The sequence below is a fragment of the Euprymna scolopes genome, chromosome 16 (genome assembly GCF_053919585.1).
Source record: "Euprymna scolopes isolate OS-2025 chromosome 16, ASM5391958v1, whole genome shotgun sequence".
Lineage (NCBI taxonomy): Eukaryota > Metazoa > Mollusca > Cephalopoda > Sepiida > Sepiolidae > Euprymna > Euprymna scolopes.
Window position 1 is genome coordinate 43,576,466 of NC_136497.1, and position 26,952 is coordinate 43,603,417.

Consider the following 26,952-nt stretch of genomic DNA (forward strand, 5'->3'; position numbering starts at 1 on the left):
TTCTTCCAGATTTGAAAATTTATCATTGCGTAGGAGTTGCTTGATGTTATCGTATATGTTTTTGACAAGATTGAGATCTGGAAATTGTGCAGGCCAATCCAAACACTGAATGCCATGCTCTTCAACAAACCTCTTGACATTACCAGCTGTGTAAATGGAAGCATAATATTCCATGAAGATGAAAATATCATCGAAATTTGGGCTAAAGTAGGGTAGAAAATGCTCAGTCAAAATGTACTTAGTCGAATTAATGCGACCATTCAAGCGAACTATAGATCTCAGATTATTGAGACTAATAACGCTCCACCCCAAAACTGAACCTCCATCACCTTGCAGCGTTAAAATTGTCCACCTAGAATTAAATTCTTCGCCTTCCTTTGACTGACAGGCAGCTTACCATCACTGCCTAGCCTACTGAATATGCTTTCGTCCCTAAAAATCACTTTAAACCAATATGAAAAGTTATGATCTTCATTGCAGACAGCGCTTTCTGTTCTTTACGAAAATCGTTGGCTTGCGTCCTGCAACACATCCACGCAAATTAAATTTCTTTAATCTGTTCTTAACTGTAGAAAGATAGCACTTTCTAACAAGATTTCATTGTTGTTTGATTTGAGGAGCCGTTTCAAATCTGTTTCTGGGGCGGATTATCTTGATAGCATTGTTTTCTCTGTAAGAAGCAACTCTAGGACGACCAGATTTTGGGGCATACCGAATATTGCCGGTGATATTGGTGATTTCGCACAGTCATTCCGATCATTTTCTCATCACACTTCAATCTGCTGCTGATTCCTCGATTGGATGAACCAGAAAGGTAGATATTAAAGAGCTCCTAATGATTACTAAGAGAAAGTTGACTCATATGGACTAAATGTTACGATTTCGATTAGAGATGCCTTGTTGCCTAGAGGGTGAGTATTTTAAGCTGGTTTTAAGCGCAGTTATTGCTGTGGAGTATCTTTTTCCTTATCGATTTGAAATTATGTTTTTCAATTGATGTTAACACCAGGATACTTCAATTAAAAGTCAAATATGAACAGGTAAAATTATAGATGAATAAAACGCCAATCAATTGAGGTATAGCGTGTTTAAACAGTTGCATGCAATTTACCTAAAATTTGCGGTCTTTTAAAAAATGACAAGTGCGGACACTCTTTCTGACGCTACTATATATATATATATATATATATATATATATATATATATAAATATATATATATATATATATATATATATATATATATATATATATATGACATATTCCTTAAATTGGATTATGTATTTAAATGAAAATTTAAAAATTTAATTGTAGGGCGACAAGAAATATATCATATATATATATATATATATATATATATATATATATATATATATATATATATTGAGAGAGATTGATATATATATATATATATATATATAGATAGATAGATAGATAGATAGATATCTATCTGTATATATATGTGTGTGTGTGTAACTCATCATAACTTCATAATAACTAGAAAACGCGACCTTCGTGATACATATGCTTTGGTGTCATGTGCAGTGCTGAATGTGACACCAATCACCAGTTGATGAGAGGAAAGAGTAATTTATGAATCCGTAAGAAAGTTCGTCACAGTGGCGTTAAGGTGACTAGCCGTATTGATGGCGCCAAGTTAAAGTTGCCTGAAGTTCAAAAGAGTTTGGGGGAAAAGCTCGATAATCTTGCATTTGATGGTACATTGGTGAATTTTAAGACTCAGGTTTATTCTGCTGCTACTTAAGTTCTTGGCTCCAAGAGGGATAAAGACAGGGACTGGTTTGGCGACAACAATTTTGAAATTAATCATTATTCTGATCATACAACTAATTTGCGACAATATAAAGAGGTCAAAGCCACATTGCAACGCGAGCTAAGAAAAATGAAAAACTAATGGTGGATGAATATAATGGAGCAGATCCAAAAGGCGTTTGACACAAAAAATTCGAAGGAATTTTATGGACTTCTGCGCCAAGTATTTGGTCCTCCTACCTCTTCAATATATCTCCTGATGTCGAAAGATGGTTCTGTTGTCATTAAGGATTCAGAAAATATATTGAAAAGATGGCAGGAGCACTTTACTGATGTGTTTCATAATCTCTCAACAGTAGATGCTGATGCACCTACCACAATGTGATATCATATTCAGAATGGATCGTTTGCCTAATCTGGTTGAGGTGCAGTTGACTATCGCACAAATCAGCAGTGGCAAGGCACCTGGTTTGGATGGTGTTCCGGTGGAGCTTCTTAATATTGGAGAGGTGCGAATATTTCTAATGCTATCTTTGGTTTTGTTTAGAAAATCTGGGAAGGTGCTCCTGTTCTACAGGTTTGGATTGATGGTGTCTTGGTGAACCTGTTTAAAGAAAAGGGGCAGAAGAATGTTTGTGACTACTACCGTGGGATTATGCTTTTGGAAGCTATTGGGAAATTTCTCGCACGACTTCTATTAAACAGGTTATTGGAGGATGCTTGTCCTAATGTTATTCCAGAGTCACAAAGTGGCTTTAGGTCTGGCAGAGGAACTATGGATATGATTTTTTCAGCCTGGCAAGTCCAGGAGAAATGCATTGAACAGCAGATACCACGTTGTCAAGTGTTTGTGGATCTAACCAAAGCATGTGACCGTTAACAGGGATGCTCTCTGGTTATCTTAGAGAAAGTAGGGTGTCCTTCAACCTTTGTTAGAATATTCAAGGAACTGCACAGAGACATGAAAGCTCGAGTTTCGTTTAACGGAAAATTGTCTGATGAAATCCCGGTTGACAATGGTATCAAACAAGGTGATTTTCCTGCCCCTACTCTTTTCTCTATATATTTTTTCTGCTCTACTTGCTCATGTGTTTCGAGGTTGCGATAGGGGTGTCATGTTAAAGTTTTGAACCACAGGTCACATTTTTAATCTTAGAAGATTTAATGCTAGAACCAAGCTGCATCATGTCTTGGTCAAGGAATTACTGTATGCAGACGATGCTGTTTTTTAGTCGCACACTGAGATTGATATACAGCATATAACGGATAGCTTTGCACTGCCTTTGGTCTGAGGATCAGTCTGTCTAAAACAAAGGTGATGTTCACTCCTGCGCCGGGCCTGTCATACGTGGAGCCGAACATCATGTTTTGTGGTGCTAGACTGGGAGTAGTTGATTCATTTGTGTACCTTGGTAGTTCTCTGTTGAGGGATGGCCGTCTCGACACTTAAATCCACAGGCGAATTCAGAAGGCATCTGTAGCTTTTGGAAGGTTGAAGAAGAGAGTGTAGTCTGATCGTGGCATCATAGATAGGACTAAGATCTGCGTTTAGAAGATCTGTGTGCTAACCATACTGTTGTATTCCTCGGAGACATGGACATTGCATCAAATTCACATTAAATGGCTTGAACGATTCTACCAAAAATGCTTGAGACATATCTTAAACATCAAGTAGCAAGCACAAGTACCCGATACTGAAGTCCTTGTGAGAGCATGTTGCTCTAGTGTTGAGACCCTTATAATCAGATCTTAGATGCGTTGAGTAGGCCACTTGGTTCAAATAAAAGATTGTAGGCGGCCAAAACAAATTTTTACGAGGAGCTTCAAAATGGCAAGCGCCCTCAATACAAGCATAGGAATAGGTTCAGGAACCCTAAAAAGAATAATTTGAAAGTCTTACAAATCGACATCGACACATGGGAAGAACTTACTCTGCAAACGTTGAAGTGGCGAAAGCTTGTACGTGAAAGTTGTGATGCTCTAGAGAAAAGAAAGCAGGCCCACAGCAATGTGAAGTGAGAGCTTCGCAAAGGTTTAATTGACGGTCTTAACTATGTCACACAGAGCTGGAAATGCGACACTTGTGAATGAGTGCTTTTGTCAAAAGTTGGTTACGTCAACCACCTGAAGTCGCACAAAACTCATGTTCGGGTCAACTTTGGATCTATTAGTCCGAATCAAACGATCTGTTTAACATGCAGCAAAGTTTGCAAATCTACTGCTGGTCTGAGAAGACATGTGATTGCTCATAGGAATACCCTTCAAACTCCAGAGGAAGTAAACGATGGAAATTGCTCAATTTGTATGTTGCATATGCTTCTAGATGTGCAAATCTGCGGCGAGAGTGCAGAGTCATATGAGATGCCATGAATTAGGAAAACTCAATGTGACGGCGATCATCTGGAAAGATGTAGCAAAATTCATCATATGTATATATATATATATATATATATATATATATATATATATACATATGTGTGTGTGTGTGTGTGTGTGCGTGTGTGTATAAACATTTGGTTAAAAGAAAATCTGTTATTTACTGATCACGTTGTGCAACTGCCGTGCATTCAAGCAGACACTGGCAAAACGACGATTATGTTCATAAAACAATCGCTCACCATTTTAGTATGAGGATATGTGACATTTTCCGAACTCAATTCAACATTCGTTTGAGTTTATGTTAACTTGACTCCGCAATACTGCTTTAAACGATGTCATTGAGCAAGGTTTATTGACAATCGCGTTTTCGTTACTGTTCGTGCCTAGATTGAAATGACAGTAAATATTCCGAAAACACTACATTCTCCGCTTTCAGAAAGGTAAGATCTCTATTTCGGAACGTCACTTGTTAGGATACTTTCTTTCGTAAATATAAGGCATCGTCCAGTTTTTTTTTTCTGAAAAGGTATTCTCGAGAGCTACAGAGCTTAACCCTCAAAATACGCCTTGTAATAATGTACACATATTCTTTAATCAGATTCCTTAGAAACGTCTAAAGGTTTCAATTAGGCAACATTTGCATCTTTGTCTGACAGCATACCTACGTCGACATATCGTTACTCAATAGATAACTGAATTTAAGGGACGTTGATCCTGGTAAATATGAAATGGATAACCATTTGGGGATACCATGCACTCTGTGTTAGAAAACATGAAAACTGTTCTGCAACAGATACAAAGATTATCGTTAAGAAAGTCGTTCACCCCAAACCGCGATATAATGCGACTTGTGAACTGAATATTCCTTGGAATATTCGGATCAACCTTCTGATAGAGGAAGCGGCACTATCCCTATGCGGTTCCAGGAGTTTCATGAGAGTATGAAATTCACAAGCGGTCCTCAATCCTCAATACATCTCAGAGAAGATGACGACGTTAGATTTTTTAAGCTACTGTAGTTAGTCGTCGACGTCCTCCTACATACAGCGCCCGGTATTCCCAACTGATCACCTATCTAATACTGACCAGGTTAAACGTCGCTTTACTTTAGTAATCTAACAAGAACCAGAGTGTCAACACCATCAACCCTTTCTGGATAAATGCCTGACCAGGATGATGTTTCTGTTTTTGGGGTGCCATCTTAAAAAGAAGACATACGAACTGCGTATCACTTGTTAAGTAACTTTTCATAGCAGAAAATTATAAACGTCATTATTAGCACAGAATTACAAAATAGACATGTAAATAATATAAAGCAAAATTAATTTACATTTATCTCCAATTCAAAGACTGTTATTCCGAATGTAAAAATACAGTTTTAATGCACCTGTTTCATAGAGCATTCAAATAGCCGACCTATAGTGGTGCTATATGATTCATGTATATATGAAAACGCTTATTGTCGACAACATTGTGCTCTACTCGTTCGTGCAGTAAAACAAAAGTAAAACATTATCTGAATAACAATTAGAAATTGTACAAACAGGAATCTTAAATATATAGACAAATAAGCATAAATAATGACTTCTTTAGCATTAATCATGTAACTTAACTCTTAACGGTTTTTTTATCTAAAACTCAATGAAAATTAGATTTAAAATAAAAAAATAATAAATATTTGTCTTCTTTCTTACTCATGATTTACACTGTAATCGTCACAGTCCGTTCGTTCTCTATCTCTCAACTGTCCAAAAACAAAAGCAAAAAAACTCCTCAGTGCTTTCCCATTCGTCATTTTCATAGCCGAATTGTCCTCATATGCAAATTAATTCCATGTGTATATTGATAAGATATCTACAGACGAAAATTTTTCTTTTCTCTTTCTTACCTTGATTCCGTCACCCAAGATAGGCAAAGGCTCCGTCCTTTGTGCAAGTCACGTTTTGCATTATTACTAAGAACGATTTGATTTTTATGAACGTATTGTAAGATTTGTGAAGGGTTATATGGGTGAGTTCTTTTGTTTATATCTTTTAGACGTTTTGTTAAGAATTTAGTTCCCTGCTACATGAATGAATTTGAAGAAAACTTTCTAAAAATAAGCGCATGGAGGAAAATGTCCATTTCTATTATTGAAATAGAATTATGACACCCATTTTAACACAGTTGGTGGGATCAATCAAGCCTTTACCTTAGATAGAGGGAAATGAAAATTATTTTTGTGAAAATAAAAAAAAACAAATAAGCATACTACATTATATATAACCTATATCCGGGAGGAAAAAATACTTGCACCTGTTTTGTTTTTATATTTAATACACACATCTGGCGTCAAAATGTCTACCAGCTTATTTTAATTTATCTGGCAAAAATACTAACATTGTACAGAATACAGTGAACATCAATTTATTTATCGTAAACGGAGTTAAACGATCGCTCACATCAACCGAAAAGCAATTGTCTAACATCTGCATCTAGAAATTTTTAATCAGAAATTGTTAGTGTCCTACTGCGAATATTTCATTACGAAATTCTTCACTGAATTTGCCTTGGTTAACCGACAAATAATTAAAGAAGGACCTTGTTAAATAAATTGCTTATGTACACAATATTTAGTGAAATGTTAAATACATTAAATACATATGACAAGAAATAAAAAAAACAGAATATCTAATGAACTCAGAAGAAGACTTTTTAGTTATAATTTAATTTGGTGTGAGCGAGTGACGTCAATTTTCAAATGAATGTAAGAAATAGTCTTGGATTAAAACGCTTTACAACGTTGCATTGGATTTTACTCAGATTAACACAAATTTTGATTGATTGGTAATTTAATTTCGTCAGAATCTTTACTATATCAAATCTTATCAAATCTTATCCGAAAAGTTTTATGAAAAATCCAAAAGATTCTAAGCTTTTCAGAAGTATCACATTTCTATTCAAGCAGATTGATTATTTGATAAAATAACAATTAGTTGATAACTATTAACACAAAACATAGAAAGTCATACTTCAAAAAGCTAGCAAAAAACCTTTATAAAAAATTAGACTTCATTCATCAACATAGTCTTTTTCTATGGTGAACGCTGATTCTCACACTTCATTAACAATTAGATGCTTTTTTGTATGAAGAGCTGTTGCTCCCCTTGAAATACTCTTACCTTTTTGGTATTTCTTCCTTAAAACCAAATCTCTTTTCATAGCATTTGTGACCTTTAGACGTGTGCTTACACGCCCTTGACCCCTTGATCGCAGCCCAGTTATGATCTGCACTCTGGTCGGTACAGTTATGATATGTCGACTGGGCAACCAGGTCTGCCAACCGTTAGTACGTCGCGTCACCCAGTGAGTTCTTCGTTAAGAGCTACGTTTAAAGCTAACATATCACCTATTACCCATTGTTTCCGATAAAGTAGAGTCTTTGTAACTAAGCAACGTATTGTATTGCTTGAACTATATTTTTTCTATCAGAAAGCAACAATTTCATAACACAGATAACTTTTCAAAATTAACAACAGTAGCTTAACCGTAATTTTAAAACTAATTGTCAAATTTTTCTAAAATAATGAAATGTCTTGTTAGAATATTAGTACTTTTACAAATCATGTGTTTTAGTAGCGCCTGAGACATACTGAATGATATGTTGTTTCTGACTTTCATGACATGTAGAAGATTATTAGTATTATTAAACCTATTGCTTAATGAATAATTGCACTCACATAGTTTCTAGAATATTCAGAATATAGCAAAATAGTTGGCTGAATGAAATATGAGTAAAATGTCAATCACGTTTTCTTTGGAAATCTAATTTGGGAGGAGCAAGTTAGTCGGTTGAAATGTAAGAATTGTTTTAAAGATCGAATGAGAGTATACTTTTTGGAAACATGCACAATGATTAAGCCTAACTGGATGACCTGGATGAAAATAAAAAGGTTTTTGTTATTAAACTATTATGTCTGAATGTCGAAATAAATGGACTTTATTCTATCATAGAGGCAGATGTATTTTAAAAACATATTACTCCGTACTTTTCTCGACGTTAATGTAAAATGATACATACTGCAAAAATCTTTCATTCCGCAATGCCATTGAACTAATACCTCGAGTAAAGTAACTGTTCGACTACCAATAACTATGGTTGTACAGCAACGAGAATAATGATAGATTCACACTGAAGAGAAAATATGCTTTCGATTTCTAAATTTTGTGCGATGGAGCTTTGTTGAAAGATATGACCAAAATGACAGACAAAATAATAAGACCATATGATAATCCTAGTTTTCATTTCCAAGACCGACACCTAGTGAGGTAAGCATCTTTATTAATACCTCTTTTGGTGATGTTATTTGTAGAGTAAAATGTAATTGGGCGTTGAAATCATTTTGTAAAGTAATGAAGCAATTGCCGAAAAATGATCATATTTTGGGTTGATTTTGTAAGTATTTGTTTTAATTCAAAATACTAAATTTAAAATTAAAATTAATAAATGCATTTAAAATTATAAATTTGAATTAGATATTACAGTTACATTTTCTTAATCAGCGAAATTTTCCTTTGTTGCTGCACGTGAGTGAGGCGAAGATTACCTGTGTTTTGGAATTCAATGAAGTACGCGTTGATGAAATGTGAATATAATATTGTAAGATTTCCAAAAATATACGAAAGGTGATTTTGAATTCGTAAAAGCTTGTAGAAAAAATGCTATTAAATGAAATTTTACTACTTTACATCAAGCGGCTTCATGACTTGTTTGGCGCATTTTTCATGAAAGCATAAAGAGTAAAACATCTGAAGAGCTAGCAAATTAATTTTGTGATGTGACAATGAAAATGCCATTAATGTAGGCACTAAGTAGAGGACAGACGTTTGAGTATCATCCTTTCGCAGTATATAATGTGTGAGAAATAGTGCCACATCGGGTAAACTCATAGTTAAAATTTGATGTATTTTTTCAAGTTGTCAATAGTAAGCGAAGGATAAATGCGCCCAGAAATATAAGTAGAATTCCTCAAGGTTCTCGCCCTATAAAAAATGTCAGTATTATATTTCCGTTTGATGAAAACCGTTTCCTTTTGTTGTTGCAGACCATCTACTAGTTGGATAGTTGTGTACAAATTCCAAGAAAGATAGGGGCCTTCTATCATGTTTTAAAGTGACACAATCTTGCAACGAGCGAGACCGGAAATCCGCCGTTCTACGACTCATTAAAGTTATGGGAACGGGACCATTTCCAACACCTTAAATATGCAAATCTGGACGGTTCTACGCTTGAGAGCACAGCGCAACTTATTGAACGACCACGTTTATGGTATTTAGTGTGATTTCAAGTGGGAACCACATCATTCCACCTCACATCTTTTAATTCGGCTTGATAATCAACACCAAAATGTACCTGGATGTTCTTAAGAGTATAGCGAGTCCCTGGTACAATCAGATGGCCGATGGCAGACCCTGCGCGTTGCAGCAGAATTCTGCCTCGGTCCATAAGTCCAAAGAGACCCAGGTTTGTCTTTAGAAGTAGTTCTACAACTTTGTACTCTCATTGACCCCCTTTCTCCCTCGATCTGAACCCGCTGGACTACTTCGTTCGGTCATACGTCGAGAACATCAACAACATGACCTCTCATGATACAAAAGCTAACCTGATCACCGCCATTCGCCGAGCTCCTGGTGGCGCTTGTAAAAAAGCATACTTCCAACGCTTTTATTTATCGGTAAACATTTTAAAATATTAAAAATCCACGAAAAACCGATTTACTTTGTTGAAAATATGTAAGAATTCACGAAGATACTGACTTACTTTGTCACGGACGCGCATATGGCAGCTGTATGCAAATGACTGAGCCGTGTGAAGTGATGTCATGGCAAGAAAGGAAAGAAAACTATTATGAAAAGAATCGTTTAATAAAACTAGGTTTGTAAAAGTGAAACAACACATTTTAATTTAATTGTCTTCCTTTAACTGTATTTAAACAAAGTACGATAACATATTGCGAAAGGGAAAGCTGATATTAAAATTATATAAGATTAATAAAAAAATGGTTAAATGACAATAACAAATTATAATTAATGTAATAATAAATTTAATTGAAATAGTTATAAAACTGAATTAGATACGGATATAAAAGTAAAATAAAATCAACAATTGGTTTAACTGGAAATAGAATATATATATTTTGTATGTAGCTTCGAAAATTAAGTAAATATATAGAAATATGTTAAATATATTACAATTATTAATATTATTTAAGAAGATATATTTAGATTAATTATAAATAATGAATTTATATAATGCTAAGTAGAATATTTTAGTAGTGTATATCAAAATGAATACAATTTATTAATACGAACATTTAAATTTTAATGACTTTTCTTGAAAATTCAAAATGGCGTAATAAAAGATAAAATTAAAAGTAATTGCAGCTTCTCTTTCAATTTTCGGATTTAATAATCATACCCAAAAACATTGTATTTTCATTTGGTGGATTAATATTTGCTACTGCTTTTGATGAGTTAAGGGCAATGCAGATCCAATGATTGATGTACACAGTAAGTGAATGATTTTGAGCTACGAAACAATTGCTGTCAAGAAGAGTGAATGTCAACGTAATTAAATTAATATATTGGAAGATGGTCAACATCATAAAATTTGGACTATAGACTTTTGTCATTTGTTTGTTATATGATCTGTAATTACATTGAGATTCATAAATTAAGGATCAGTATATAAAAAAAGTGAAATATAATTGCAAAACTCATATTTCCACACACGCACACACGCACACACACACACACACACACACACATATATATATATATATATGTGTGTGTGTGTGTGTGTGTGCGTGTGTGCGTGAGGAAGGGAGAGAGAGACGGAGAGAGAAAAAGTCAAAGGATCAGAGAGGTAGAGGCGTTACATACTAAAACTACAAAAGTATATTTTGATTGCATTTTAAAAAGCCAACTAATAGAAACCCCAAACTCGATGTTCGCAATCTGATTTCTTAATTTAGCAACGTATACATCTATTTACTAATCTTGTAAACTTAGTAAATTTCCATTTCCTGTGCAAAATGACAGAAAAAAGTTCGTGGCTTCTTTTAAAAGGCGTCGAGAACGTTTGTTCTCTATTGACTATGTTAATATATAAATATTAAATTTAGTTGTATTATATTAATTCTCAATTCGAAGTTGATTATTTCTAATTTTGAAGTTCACTAATCTATTTTGAAGTTGATTATTTCCCATTTTGAAGTTGTTTTCCAATTTGATTTTCATTAATCTATTTTGAAGTTGATTGATCCATTTTGAAGTTGATTACTTTTTTAATTGAAAATAAGTCAATTTTGAAGTTGATTATTATCATTTTGAACTTGAAAGTGTATAGATAACTTCGGTGTGTCATCTGTGCGCTTGTTAATCGGAACCACGGTGGAAGTCGTCTATTGAAGAGGCATACCACCAGATGCAAACGACAGGTTAAACAAATGAGTTAGTGGCTTCGATAATGAGCATCCATATTGAGCAAAATATTGGAAATATTATCCGGTCCCATACTCTTTTCCGTCAAAAGTTTCTTCAGTTTCGCAAAAACAATATCTGTCATATACCGAATATCAGTAAGTAAGGGCGCATCTGTTGACGTTACCGTTGCGACGATCAACAATCTGGTGATGATAACTGTCCGTCTTGATGTGCTTTATTTGAGAAGAGAGCTATTTTCGTGCGTTTTGAAACAGTTGTTTATCTTACTCAGAACCGTGCAATTAATATTGAGCCCAGGTAGGTTTCTTAATCCGAGGCAAGCGTCGAAATGCTGCTGTTATAAATAGCGACAAATCATTATGCGATATTGCAGCATGTTTATGCACATAAGCGGATATTATCAATCATTGATATTTCTTTTTGCTTAAGAACTCTGAGCAAGTAAAAAAAATGCAAAATGCAACGGGCTTTGTGTTTGAATAAGTCATAAACATGTTACTGATGCATATTTTATGATTGCTTTTGAGATATCTATCTGAAACAATTTGTTAAAAAAACTCTCCTTAAGGACCTAACATGTTCTTAAACGTCACTCTGTGTCAAAATGCGTAATTGATGTAATACTTTAATTTTTAAGCATAGAGAAAGTGTTGCAACTGTATTTGATGAAAGTAATCATGACAATTGTGGGATTTTTTTAGAGGCAATAAAGCTTCTTGCAGAATGTAATCGACACCTGGAAGAATATTTGAAAAATGTAATCGTGAATAAAATAAAAAATATATCATTTCGCACATGGGAAAACGAAATTGTTATAGAGGTGAAAAATGCAGACATGTTTTCAGTACAAATTGACTTGGACAGACTATGGATACCCACGAAGGGTTGCTTGCGGGGGAATTTTTTGTGGCAGGAGGTGCGCAATCTCCAACCACACCTCTTCTGAGACGACATTGTTAAATGCCAGTGGCAAGTGAAATGCACGACGACTGGAAACAAATGCCGAGATAAGCGAAGAGCACATACAGCTCCTAGAATTCCCAAATGGTCACCCATCTGATACTAACCAGCCTCAACGTTGCTTAACTTCGGTGATCTGATGAGAACCGGTGTGTCAACGCGATTATACTAAATTAACTTAACCCAAACTATTTCTGCTCATGAACAGTGTACCATTATCTTTAGATATGTTGCTGGAGGCAGATCTATAGAAAAACTTGTTCGCTTGGTATATGTGGATAATTACATTGCAAAACTCGCGCACATCATGTTACAAAATTCACTTGCAGAGAAAGGTCTTATACTGGATTTGTGTATTGGAGATTTATTTGATAGAGTAGCTAATATCACGCAAGCTCGACGCATGACCATCAACGCCACTAAAAATGTTGGAAAAGATTTCGGTGGTATTTTTGAAACAGAGTATAAATTTATTGTTTATACAAATTTTAAATTAGAATAGTTGAACATTATTGTCCCTAAGAACGTCTCGGTTTACACTATAAATTATCGCAAACGATAAGAGAAATGCTGAGGTGTCATGCAATAATGCAGAAATAAACGCTATGCTGACCAGCATGCAAGTAGATTCTTATCGCTATAAGCAAATTTGTTGCTTTGACCCAAACAGGTTTTCTGAGATCTTGGCATGTCCAGAAAACGTGGAGCTAGGTTTGATTGCTAATGCAGTATTAGACATTGACATAAGGATATTTACAGTGAAACTACAGGGTGAACTGATTTCAGAATTAAGTTACAAAGATCAAAGAAGGCACTGCTAGATAATATGAATGACAATGAAAATGATTCAGACAGCTTGGATTCAGAGGGGGATATATATGTGAATCATCTGGCAAGAAAACAGGTAAAAAGTTTTTTTTGATGTGGTTGCGTGTTGTTTTCAGAGTACAGACTGTGTGCAGCTGTATGGAATTTTATATGCACTACATAAATTCACTGTAAGATTGTCACATGACACAGAATCACATGAAAGATGTTTTCCTCTTAACTAAGACCCTTGAAAAGAATCCTGCGATCTCCACTCACGCAGATTAACTTGGAGTCACTTATACTAATTGCTATTGAAAATGACATTGTAATGAAAATCAAATCAAGCAAAAACAAAATTATTGCTAAAATTGCAGAATCCTTTGCTGAAATGTGTACAATGTTGTTACTGTAATTTGTTAATATTAATATTTCTATTACTATTTCATCCCAAATAAAGCACAAGGCCACTTGGATGTAGGATACTATTTAGAACATAATTTGAATGTAGGGAGTTATGCATTAAGATGTCTGTCTATATTACATTTGAACTTCTGCATGTGAGTACAGTCAGGAAAACAGGAACATGTGAACGCAGGATGAAATTCCAAGTCTAGCATTTTGAAGGAAACAAATATTACAGTAGAAGGCTATCTGGCATCTAAGGATCTCTACAATATTGGGGTGGGATGGTGCTGCTTGTCGAGTTTGTCAGGGGTATTTACGTGAAACGGATACAAGGGCACCTTCCATTAAAATAGTTGTAAAATTACCACAGGAATGTAACAGTCGTCGAATGGTACAGCGATTAGAGTTTGGTTGATGGAGCGGGACCTATAAGGTTGGCGATTATTTTTATTTTAGACTTTTGCGTTAGTATAGTTGTAAAGCCTACTACTGTTAAAATGTGTTAAAATGTGTTAAAATGTAAAAACTATTTTATGTTCACTCATTCCAATATCTGGTTTTAATATATATCATTATAAGTGATATAATTTGTACATTGCTTACACAATTCGCAGTAATTAAATGCAAATTTTGTTTGACATTACATTGTTTGTTGTTGCTATCAGCCTGTATCTATGAACATATGCATAAGTTTAAAGTTTTCAAATCTCTTTATGCATATAAACACACCTATTTATTAACCGAAAGATTTTACTTAGGCATGTCAATATGCACAGTTCACCTAATGCATAACCTGTACATGTGGTATTAAACTACAAAAATGGAGGAAGAGAGTCTTTTTATATTTTCTGTCCGAGTAACTATATTACTCCTAATCCACCCCTACATGTGTATAAATGTTGTTCTCATTCTTTCTAAAAACAAACGTACGCAGAGAGACGTTTTATTTTATTATGCATGCATACTTAGATTTAGTTCACAGTGAGATATCTTGAAACTTACAATAACAAAGCGCACAGGGAGTCCTAAGCGGAACGAAATGCATTCATTCCCGGGGCGACATGCATGAAGAGGCGCAATTTTCATTTGGCAACGATGACAGGCGGGGGTCATGCGATTAGGGACAGAAATATGTAGATCTTTAAAGGTGAAATGGTCGACTGTAATTAAATCTTTCGCCTATTTATCTATTGTTCTTTCTATCTATCTTTTTAATTCCCCTCCTCTCTCTCTATGCATATATTTTTCAGAAATCTTGGCATTTCCACAAAACGTATCTATATCTTCCAGCACAAGGAAACATTTATCATAAAAAATAATAAAACAAATCTATCTATCTATCTATCTATCTATCTATCTATCTATCTATCTATCTATATATATATATATTTTTTTTTTCTACAACCTGCAATCATTTTAACCTAAAACAAACCAATGTTTTTTTTTCTTTTTTTCTTAAATATAATACTTCGTTTGCTATATTAACGTTTTTACACTCTTTTGTGCATAAAGAAAAAATTATGTAAGCACGAACTGGGAGGTTTTATAGAACGGCGAGCAAGAGATTATGAAAGCAAACATACGCATATATATATATATATATATATATATATATATATATGTGTATATATGAGAATAATGGAAATAGTATTCCGATGAAATAGAGAAATAAAAAGGAACAAACCTAGAATGTGTTCATCAACGTTTCGTTTTTATTTCGAGACATGCTCTGGATAAATGCAATTAAGAAAACAAAACCACCAGTACAAATATTTGGAAATTTTCTTGCGACAAGTGTGATGCTGTTCCATTTCAGCATATATACATTTCTACTCTCACCATAATAACAAAATAAAAACAGGTATGAATATTCGTTTATTCGTACGGAGATTCAGACTTTGTATGTTACCTACACACACCAATAATACAATAATTTGCAACAAAAGAGGAATTCCAATCATACAAACCACATGACAAACTATAAGACAAATATTAAAAACAACAAAACATTTCCCAAACAAACCAGTTTCCAATGCAGGCATGCACACTGTTCCTTGCCAAAAATTTCCATTATAGACATGTAAATTTGAAAAAAGTCTCAATTAACATAAAAAATATACAAATTAGCCATTCTCTAAATGAATTATTCTCTTATTCATTGCAGCATATTCATGCCTTTGACTTCAAACAAGGGAAAGCAGTTAAATTTATTTCAAATTAATCGTGCCGGAGACTTTTGTATCAGCGCTTATCGCAAATCCAAGCACAATTAAACAACGGGGAGGTTCCTATAATGTAGCACCATTAATATGTAAACTTCTATTAAAAGAAAATAATTTAATTGTAGACACAGGGAACTCCTGTCACATCATAGAAACACCTCTTCCAACAATTAATACATATAATTCATTCAATAAATTACATAACAAAAGCACACCCATTTCATTTCAGTTACACACCTATATTTGAATTTTAACAGACATATTTTTTCCAGAAAGCATATTAACTATGTCATATCTTTTAAGAATATATTAACGGCTATCTGACGTTATTAACATTCTCCCTCTCTTTAATAACGCAACCTCCCCGTTGTTTTAATTTCCAACGTTTTTTTTTTCGTTGCTAAAATGGAACAGTGACATCATTTTCACAAGAAAATTTTCAAATATTTGTACTGGTATTTTTGTTTTCTTAATTTCATTCATCCAGAGGAAGTCTCGAAATAAAGACGAAACGTTGAGGAACACATAACATGGTTGGTTTCTTTTTTATTTCTCTCTCTCTCTCTCTCTCTAACTCTCCCTCTTTATATATATATATATAGTTATGTGATCATAAACTTTTTGTCTATTTCGAAACTTTCGATATAATAATCTCTCTTTCCCCCTCTCTCTCTTTCTCTCTCCCCCCCTCTCTCTTTCTCTCTCTCTCTCTCTATATATATATATATATTGCTGTTAATTTGTCCACACTTAAACCCTACCATCTGTATAACTATTCGCTCATGGCGAGGCGACTGTATAGTTACAATAAAAAATGTGTAATATAAGCAGCCATTTTGTTGCTCAGATCTATACATAATATCCCTGCAATTATGTCCCAGATATTAGCACCATAAATCAAAGTGGCACCGAGCCTTGCTTGGGGAGAATAGACAAAAACAAAAACAAAAAAAAACTTTTTCCTCGTAAAAAAATACGGTAATTTCACCTAACAATTTACGCTTTATATACATTCATCTTTTATTATAAATATAATAAAACATGTTTCCACTAGAAAAATACGTCCACTATTTTTCAGGAAAAAATACTGTACTTACACTTAATAATTTACCATTAAATATAAAACATTCATGTTTTCCTGCTTAATCGAACCAAATAAAATAGAAAATCTTAAGTAATGAACCACGTAAACACTTGATTAAATAAAATTGTATCGTACTTATCGACCATATTTTCGACTTGGCCGGGTGTAACTGCATAACTGCCGGGTATTCTTAAAATAAAGTAACCAACGTAGTTTAAACTACTCCAGCATACAAATTCAACAATCGATAGAACAGAAACGAACGCACGCGCTGGTTCCATTATTTATTTTTCGATTTCAGAGCGTTTTTTTCAATCATTACACATCCCATTTTCTTTTTAGTTTTCGTTTTCGTTTTTTTAGGGGTCGTTTCTTCTATTAGGTTTTTTTAATATTTTTATTATTTGCTATTACTGTGGATGATTCGTTTTTAGTAGTTTTTATCATTTGTTTTTGTTTACTATATTTGCTTTTTGTTTACTTCTCTTTTCAGGATTCTTATCGACACTGCTCAGACATTAACTTTTTTAGGATTTTTTTATTTTAGCCCCACCAACAAAATTTCCGATAAAATGATGACTTTTATAAGTTTTAGACTGAATAAGAAAATATCCTTTAACTTTGGCGGACACAAGTAGTTTTCGAGATATAATGATATGCATTATGCACTGTAATACAGTGTTGTACACACACGCGATAAGCAAATCTACTTCTCTCCGCCCGACACTGCCCCCCCCCAATTTTTTGGTAAGGTCTTTGAGGATAGTTATGCTGATAACGAACATCAAGGTTAAATTTGAGGCAAATACTTTGATAATCCACCCTCATAAAATGAGGTGTCTATTCCGAAAGCCGTTCTTACCATGGCAAGGTTAGAGGATATCTATTCCATACGATGTTCTTAACGTGAGATGGTTGGGGTGTCTATTCTGAAAGCCGTTTTTTATATTAGGATGTTGGGGATTGACCACTAACAACAATCGTAGTTTAATTTTCTACGAGAGGATGGGGGGGGGCTTGATTCCACCGGGTAACGCCGGTTAACGAGTCTTACTAGTATTATAATACAGTTTGTTTCTGTCAGTTTATTTGTGTGTTTGTTCACAATATACGTCATAGCAGGTGACGTAATAACAGTTGAAGTAATATATGCCGTCAGATCAGATTACGTAATATATAACGTATACTACTTCGACCTGTCAACGCCAGGTACATACCGCTAATATATATGTGTGCCTATATATATATATATATATATATATATATATATATATATATACGCACATAGCTAATGAAACATTTATCATAGAGCTTAATAAAAATAAATGCACTATTTGATCTGCAAATGTCTTTCAATGTTTGTTTATTCACACGCCCCTGGCAAAAGATCGTCTATGAACAAGATTAATAACTGTATTATTTATTATCCTTACCCACGAGAAATATAAGCGATTTAAAGGTGATAATATGCATATTATATTAATTCAATTGAAAAATATATCTAATTATATAAAATATAACAAAATTTCAACATAATTCAAGAATGAGTTTTTTTTTAATTGATAGGTTACTGCTTATCAAGCTTTAGGGCTACACGTGGATAAAGGTTAAACAGATTGTGAGAAGATTCTGCCCATTTAGAAGCGTTCAGACGTAATATGACATGAACTGAGGACATATAATTTATTTGTGATAAGCTGTCTCTTGGCCTTCCTCTCTCACTTGTCAATGTACGAAGATCAAGAGTAATAATTTTTTTCTGTCTTCCATCAGTTTTGTTTCGAGTATGTTTGCTGTAGGTAGGAGAAAGAAGGTTAGTGAATGGAGTACACCCGATGATAACACCTATTTGGAGAGAGAAAGCTAGAGCTTGGCACATTTAAAAGACTTATACCGGACCTTTCTGGCCCTTTGTGGAGATAAGTATGGCTGAAAAAAAATAGCGACTTCAAAGCACTTTATCAATCAGAGAAGATTTACTTAAAACTGTCAGTTGTTGACAAAATGTAAACACAGTCAGATCAATGTTGGCTGACACTGGCTTTTCAAGAGTTTAAAATTCAGAACAATCACTATAAATTTAATAAAAACGTATTTTCTCTCTTTCTTCCTGATAAAAGATTTATAATTTAGTTGGCAGTTGGACTCCATTTACAACAAAGTGAGATCCGATCTTTATCCGCGTCAGATGGGCAGTGCCGGTTCAATGTTTCGCGTTTTTTTTTAAATGCTCTTCCAATAATTAAAAGAAATATCAATTTTCATGATAATATGTGTTGTTCGCGTATTTAATACAGCGTTCAATTCCAACACCTAAGGTTCAATTTAAGACAATTCTCTGAAGTAAATTGATTCTATCGAGAAAATCCTTCCAGTAATGACGCCGAACACCTCGAATAGAAGACCCACAAACACACATCATATCAAGTCCTTGATGTAAAGAGGACATCATATCGTTTTATTGTGTTTAACACCTGGGGAGTTGGTTATCTCGCGCAGGATATAAAATTCATTTCAGAAACGTCCACGCGTAACACATAAATTAAATCACTCTTCAAGGCAAGCAGTAGCAACATAGCAAAAACAGATGCGTACAGTCTCTTGATTGTTCGTTGTTTGCTTTTGAATCGTTGTTCTTAAACTCGCTCTTATTTTATTTTATTTTTTTTATTCACGGAAAACGATGACCTCAAAGATGAACCACCTTGCTTATCTTTACATTCTGCCTTACTTGACAACACTCTCTCTGTAACCATAATCTGTAAATAAGTACTGGTTAACGTATACGCAATAGATAGCGGCAGTTTAATTTTTGGTTTATAGTATTTGAACAAGTTTTACTAGTTACATATTTTGATTCAACATATCTTTTCAAGGAATCCCTCTCATCTGATTGGAATTGAAAGTTTGAACTGGTTTTCTAATAACAAAAGTCCGACTGAAAAGACATTAGTTAAGGAATGCTTTTACGGGATGAAAAAATCCAAGTTTAGATCCATTACGAACTTTTAAGATGAAGAATAGGTTTTCTTAGAGACTTGTATTAGGTGTTCGTTAATTCGGTGAGGAGGCATGTAGGGTTTCTGAAACTTTTCTTCGTAAGTTATATTTGGGAATTTGTTACAGATCACGGAAACTCGGTCTTATAAAAATTATTTTTGCTTGATATTAAGAATTTCCGTTATCACTTACTTAATAGTTCCAACCCGTGCATATACGTGGAAAAGATAAAGGTCAGCAAATCAGCATTACGCAAATCAACTCGTTTGTCTATTTGATCGTTTGAGCGTGAGAAACTGACTTGTTATCGAAAGGTTAAATATAATGGCATCTCATGTAGTGTAAGCGGCAATGAATAGTTGGGGCGTGGAATTGAATATATCTATTAGTTAAGACATAATGTGACGAGGCTCATCAAATATCTATTGATGGAATTATACAATGGAACAGCAACTGTTATAGGTATACATTTTTGTTATAAATAAAACACATAAAAAGTAGGAATAGGAAAAAGCATTACTTATCTTTTCTTAGAATAAATTGTAGATAGACATACCGTGATAAATATAACATATAAGCCTCAAGACTTTAATAGAAATTAGATAATAAATCTGACACAACGACGTGAAAAAATCTGAGGAGGTGTATTATCATACATACGCCGTAAATGCTGAAAATAATAGAAATAAGTTATGTTAATTACTCCAATAACTTACCAAGGGCCAGTCAATGGTGAGGCTTTATCATATTGCTAACTGAAAGCAGTTGGATTCAATTGGTGAAAAAGGTAGAATTTTATTATTGAACATGAAAAGTATTTAGCAAGGAAGCAATTCCGTGGTTTTGTATTCTACTGCCTATTGAAATTCTTTTTTGGTTTTAGATGCCAATAATGAAAGTTAATTCCCTGTAATAATTTCAACAGGAAAGAAAATACAAACATTTGTTTAATTTACTGGCCATAAGTGTATATATATATATATATATATATATATATATATATATATATATATATATATATATATATATATGCATGCTAGCAGTTCAGCCCGGCTTTACCCGGATCCTATGCACTGTTCATAACTTGCCCTACGTGTGAATACACTTTATGTAAGATTTCAAAAGTTTAGACCAAAACTTTTTCGAGTAATTTCGGAGAGACTTTAATTTTTTGATTTAAAAAATAGGAAACTTTGATTTTTAAACCATTTCGTATATATATATATATATATATATATATATATATATATATATATATATATATATATATATAGCAATTTATAAATTTTTGTAAGATTAGACAAGTGCAAAGTTTATTTTAATGAACATAATTTTCCATTAAGATAAATTCCCTTCAAGTTAGAATCGTAAAAGATTTTTCTTTAGGAATGTTATTTGTCAGTGCCGTTAATACCTGCCACGTCCTCAGGTAAATTATTTGGATTAGAAGAAAGAAACACAGCACAGTTGTAAATGTCATAAAAAGGAAGAAAAGTGGAAAGATACGTCTGTTTTACAGTTTTATATTTCCTGAGTTCTGTGCTGGATTTGCTGTATGAAACCTCCACCTGGTGTTTAGATGACGGAGAGAACAAAACAGAACGGGAATTCACACGAGCAAAAGAGGAATGGCGTTTGTAAAATCGGATTTTGTATCGTTTAGTGAACCTCTAAAAAGAGGTAGTCTGTGATTGGTTGTTTTTCATCCAATCACAGGACACCTAGTTATTGACTCCGTAATAATTTCAATAGGATTTCGAAGTTTAAATTCTAAACTCCGATACAGTGTATGCGCCGGTCATGTGTAAAAATATATAGGAAGTTCACTGTTTGAAAAGCACAGTAGACTTCCTATATATTTTCCCACATGGTCGGCGCATACTTTATATTGCAATTTAAGTTTAATTTAAGGTAAAAGGTTTTATGTATCTTTTATATATATATATATATATATATATATATATATATATATATATATATATATATATAGAGAGAGAGAGAGAGAGAGAGAAAGAGAGAGAGAAGTAATTGGTAAATAATATTTCATCGCTCCAAGACATTGTATACAATAATGTCTGGGTTTTAATCGAACCAATTTAGAGGAAATCATAAAAGACGGAACTTTGCTCCTAACGATTGTTATAAGAACTCGAAATCGTTTGATTTCACGTTCAGTCAACCTTTAGAAAATTTTGGAAGAAACGAGGAGGACAAAGTTAACTACACGACTTTTACTTTTTATAAAATCTTTTTTAGTAGACGGACGTTTTTATAATCCGATTAGCATTCGAACTGAGACAGTTGACTTCTTCCATAACTTGAAAGACGAAGAAGTCTTCTACACAGAAAGATTGACGGAATGAAAAAAAATACGGGAGAAAAAAGACGGATATCTAAAGTGAAAAGTTTGATAGAAATAATTACGAACAAAAGTAATGTTTTTGATATTCAATTCAGTATTTATCAAGGCTAAAATCCCTGAGAGGATAAGGGTAATTGAAATAAAATGATTGGCAGATAAGTGACGAAGAACTTTATGAGAGGGTTGGGTGAATGGATCATTTGAATACCTGTGAGTGTGCTTCATGCCAGAAGTAAAAGTTAAAATTTAAATTAAAGATCACTATTTTGTTATGTATACGGAAACAGTCTCGTGGAAATGTGTTATACAGGCGTGAATCCCCGTGAGAAAGTTTAGTTCGTGAAAATTTCATCCGAACTCGCTACATGACGAAATGTGTTTTTTATTACTATTATTACTGTGTGTTATATGGGTTCTAGTAGTGAACATCTTACAAATAAAAAAAAACAGTGATTGGAGCTCAGACGAGCATGTTTTATTTAAATAAGGATAGAATTGAGAGAAATACCGTAGTTTGTATGGAAGAGAATAAACTTTTCTCGCTAAATATTGGTGTCGATTTTAAACTTTGTTCATTTAACGAAGACCGTTCTTATTTTTACTCATGTTCACCTCTAACATATCGCAAGTTGGACGTAAGTGGTTACTATTTGAGACTATGCATAGGAAATATTAACAAGATGTTGGATTACATTATATTTAAACGTCTGTACATCAGTACAGCCAGGGAAGCGGGTAGCAGGAAGGGAATTCCAAAGTCCAGCTATTGGATCGAAGGAACTATTAGAGTAGACAGCTTTCTAGCATTTACGGACCTCAAAAGTGAAGGGGTATGATTTTGTCGCTAAGCGTGTTTTCTGCGGATATGTTCGTTTAAGGGGTACTGGCAACAAGTTTATCAGAGCACATTCCATCAAAATACTTGTAAAACGGGCACAGAGATGCAACATTGCGGCAGTGAGACCGAGGTTGGAACATAGTTTACAACGTGGGACCTATTAAATTGAATACTCTTTTTAGACCTTATCCAAGAAGAAGAGACAAGTGATAGATACATCAGCCCAGGTGAGGCAACATTACTCCATGCATGGGCGAATGGTGGCCTTCTAGAGATATAGGATACTCTCTGGTGTGAGTTTTTTTCTAGCACGATAGAGGGAACCCACCTTGTTTGCAGCAATTTTCACAATGTACCCAATGTATTTGTTCCAGTTCATATTGCCCGTGAATATTAAGCCGAGGAGTTTGAAGGAAGAATTTTCAGGTAGGGCGGTATTTATCATCGATATCGGTGGTTGGAGAGGCATCTTGTAATTGTTAAAAGAGAGCAGCTTAGTCTTACTAGCATTAATTGTTACCAGCCATTTACGGCACGATTCTACTACGGTGTGGATGTCATTTTATTACGGTTCTGCTATTGTCTTAGATTTGCGCACATCTGTTTTTCCCTCGTGCATGTTATAGAGCGTTCTATCATCAGCAAATATACCAATCTCGGACACGAATCTGATTCTTATATATGTAAATAGAGAGAAAATTGGGAATAAGCATACCTAGAAGTATATGAAGGAAATGGTTTTAAAGATATGGAAAAAGATTTTCACTTCTTTCAATAAAAGTGTATAGAAAGGTATAGTAAGCTTTGAAGGGATACTCTATTGTTACATTTATGGTAGATGCTTAACTGATCTCCAATCCAGGGTTCCACCCTCTAAAACATTTTAACAAATACCCGTTTAGCTAAAACAACCATCAGCAATTACCCTATTCCTTTATCCGTGTATAAATCTAAACGTAAATTCCTTGAGCAAAGTTTCTTTCCCATAACTGCGCGCACGTTGAACAAGATACCGTGGAGTTATTCCTGGCTGGCAATAACTTGCTCGTTTTCAAGTCCAATGTGAATAAGGTTTTGTTGACCCGTCCTCTTAATTTACAAAACTCTACATACGTTCCACCGTTACTGATCATCATTTATCTTTTATATTGCATGAACATCAAAGGCATAACGAAAAAAAAAACAGAAAACATAGAGAAGTTATGAACAAATTAGGCCAAACGTAATAAGGAAAGGTCTGATATGAAAGAAAATCGAGAAACCTTTTTAAACGAAAGATGAAATTAAAGAAATGTTAAGACAATGACAGAAAAATAGGCATGAATACGCAAGAAAGATAAACAATACTTTTAATATGTATACTTAATACTTAATTTAATAGTTTTAATGTATATATATATATATATATATATATATATATATATATATATATATATGCAGATGGGTGAATGGATAAATAGATAGATAGATAGATAGAAAAAGAAAATAGATGAGAAGAATAACAGAGAGTGCGAAAAAATTCGAGAAAAAGGAAAAATACTCTGAGTGCAAATCTAAAAGAAAGATTTATATATATATATGTGTGTATATTGTCGTTGCTAGAGATAAATGATTGATAAACGGCTGTTGCGATAATGCCAAGTTTGCAAATGTTTTCATCAGAAAAGGTGGAAGTTAATGGAAATCTGGGAAGACTTCTTGTGAACAAGACTACAGGAAGCACCACCGGTTTTTATCAGCAAATAATTTCTGATGATGACTTTTAGTGATTACAAATAACAATAATAATAATAATAATAATAATAATAATAATAATAATAATAATAATAATAATAATATGTTCAATAAAAAAATGAAAGTAATTGTCCACGGCAACTATAACAATTTAATACTCTCTTAACAATCGTGGACTACTTACCAAAAAAAAAAACAGAATATATATCGAAAAGGAAAAAGAGCAATATATGACCTACTATACATACTCATGATGCCTCTTGACAACATACTAAGGAAATACCCAGCCGAATATATAAATTTGCTATTAGAGACGAACAAATGAACCACCTAATGCGTGAAATTTTTCGCAGGAAATAAATAGGAATTATAGAAACTATTAAACACAACTAGAATCTCCAACCAGGACATGCAAATAGAATTCGGAATGGAAAATGCGCAATGCTGATTATAAGTGAAAAACTGAAGGCGAAGAGAGATATGGAACTAACCAAACCAATGAGGAGATGAGGACACTGTGCGAATATGAAAACTATGAATATTTGAAGGTTCTGGAAGTAGATAACATCAAAGAAACAAAAATGAAATAGGAAATTGGAAAGACATATCTCAGATTAAGAAGAAAACGCCTCGAAACTAACTTATATAGTAGGAACTTAATTTTGGCACGATCACAAATAAGACACGCTGAATCTTTCATAGGCTAAACCAAAGAAGAACTGTAACATCTCAACCAGAAGTCCAGGAAGCTTATGACTATGCACAATGCATTAAATCCAAAGGATGATACTGACCAACTCTATGTAAAGAGGCAATATGGTTAGTATAGAAAGCTGTATGAACGACACGAAAAATTAATTAGAATAATGCATAACGCAGAGCACGGAAAGGTAAATCACTGAAATAAAATACACTGAAAAAAAGGAATAAAGAGACAAGGGATAAGACGAGAAATAAAGTAATAGGAAGAACAACAAAAACATAGATGTTTTATAAAGATGACACAAAATGAGACTCGGGAAAACACTTAGACATGGCTTCAAAAAGGACACCTAAGCATAGAAACGGAATGACTAATAATAGACGCACAAAATAACATATCAGAGTAATAATCGACAAAACACATGAAAACAGAAAACGTAGACTATGAACAAAGAGACGAAACAATAAACCACATAATAAGTGAATGCAGCAAACTAACCTAAATAAAACAGGAATAAAGTGGGAAAGGCAGTACATTAGAATCTGTGCAAACGACTGCATCTTTAACACTCATACAAATGGTACAAGCACAAAGTAGCAGTAGTAATTGAAAACGGAAGTCACAAAATCATGTAGGATTTGGATGTGAAACCTATCTAAGCAAGAAGGTCGGATGCCAGAATAATTAACAAAAATAAGTCTTGACAGATTGTAAATTTTGTCGTTCCATCAAATCACATGGTGAATATCAAAGAGACGGAGAAGTGGGACAAATACAGAGAACTAGCAAGAGAGCTGAGAAGAATATGGAAGATGAAGAAAGTCAAAATAACACAAATAATAATAGGAGGAGCACTAGGAACAATACTGAAAACTTTGAAAAAAGAATTGGGGAGATGACTGGCAGTATACAACATATAACAATAATGAAAACGGCTGAAATATAAAAGGAACCCCTTGAATGCGAAGACATATGAGCTACAGATGATATCCGTACAGATAGACACCGCTACAAAAGTGATACACAAAGCAATACCACATAACATCAACAAAATTAAAACCGCATAATTGTAAGTTACCCCCATAAAATGTCGGCATCAACTTGCACCACACAAAATAGTCGGAAAGTATTAAGGACGACGGAAAAACTGAGGAGAGCAAGGACTAGCCAGACATCCACAGGATGAATGCGAATATGAC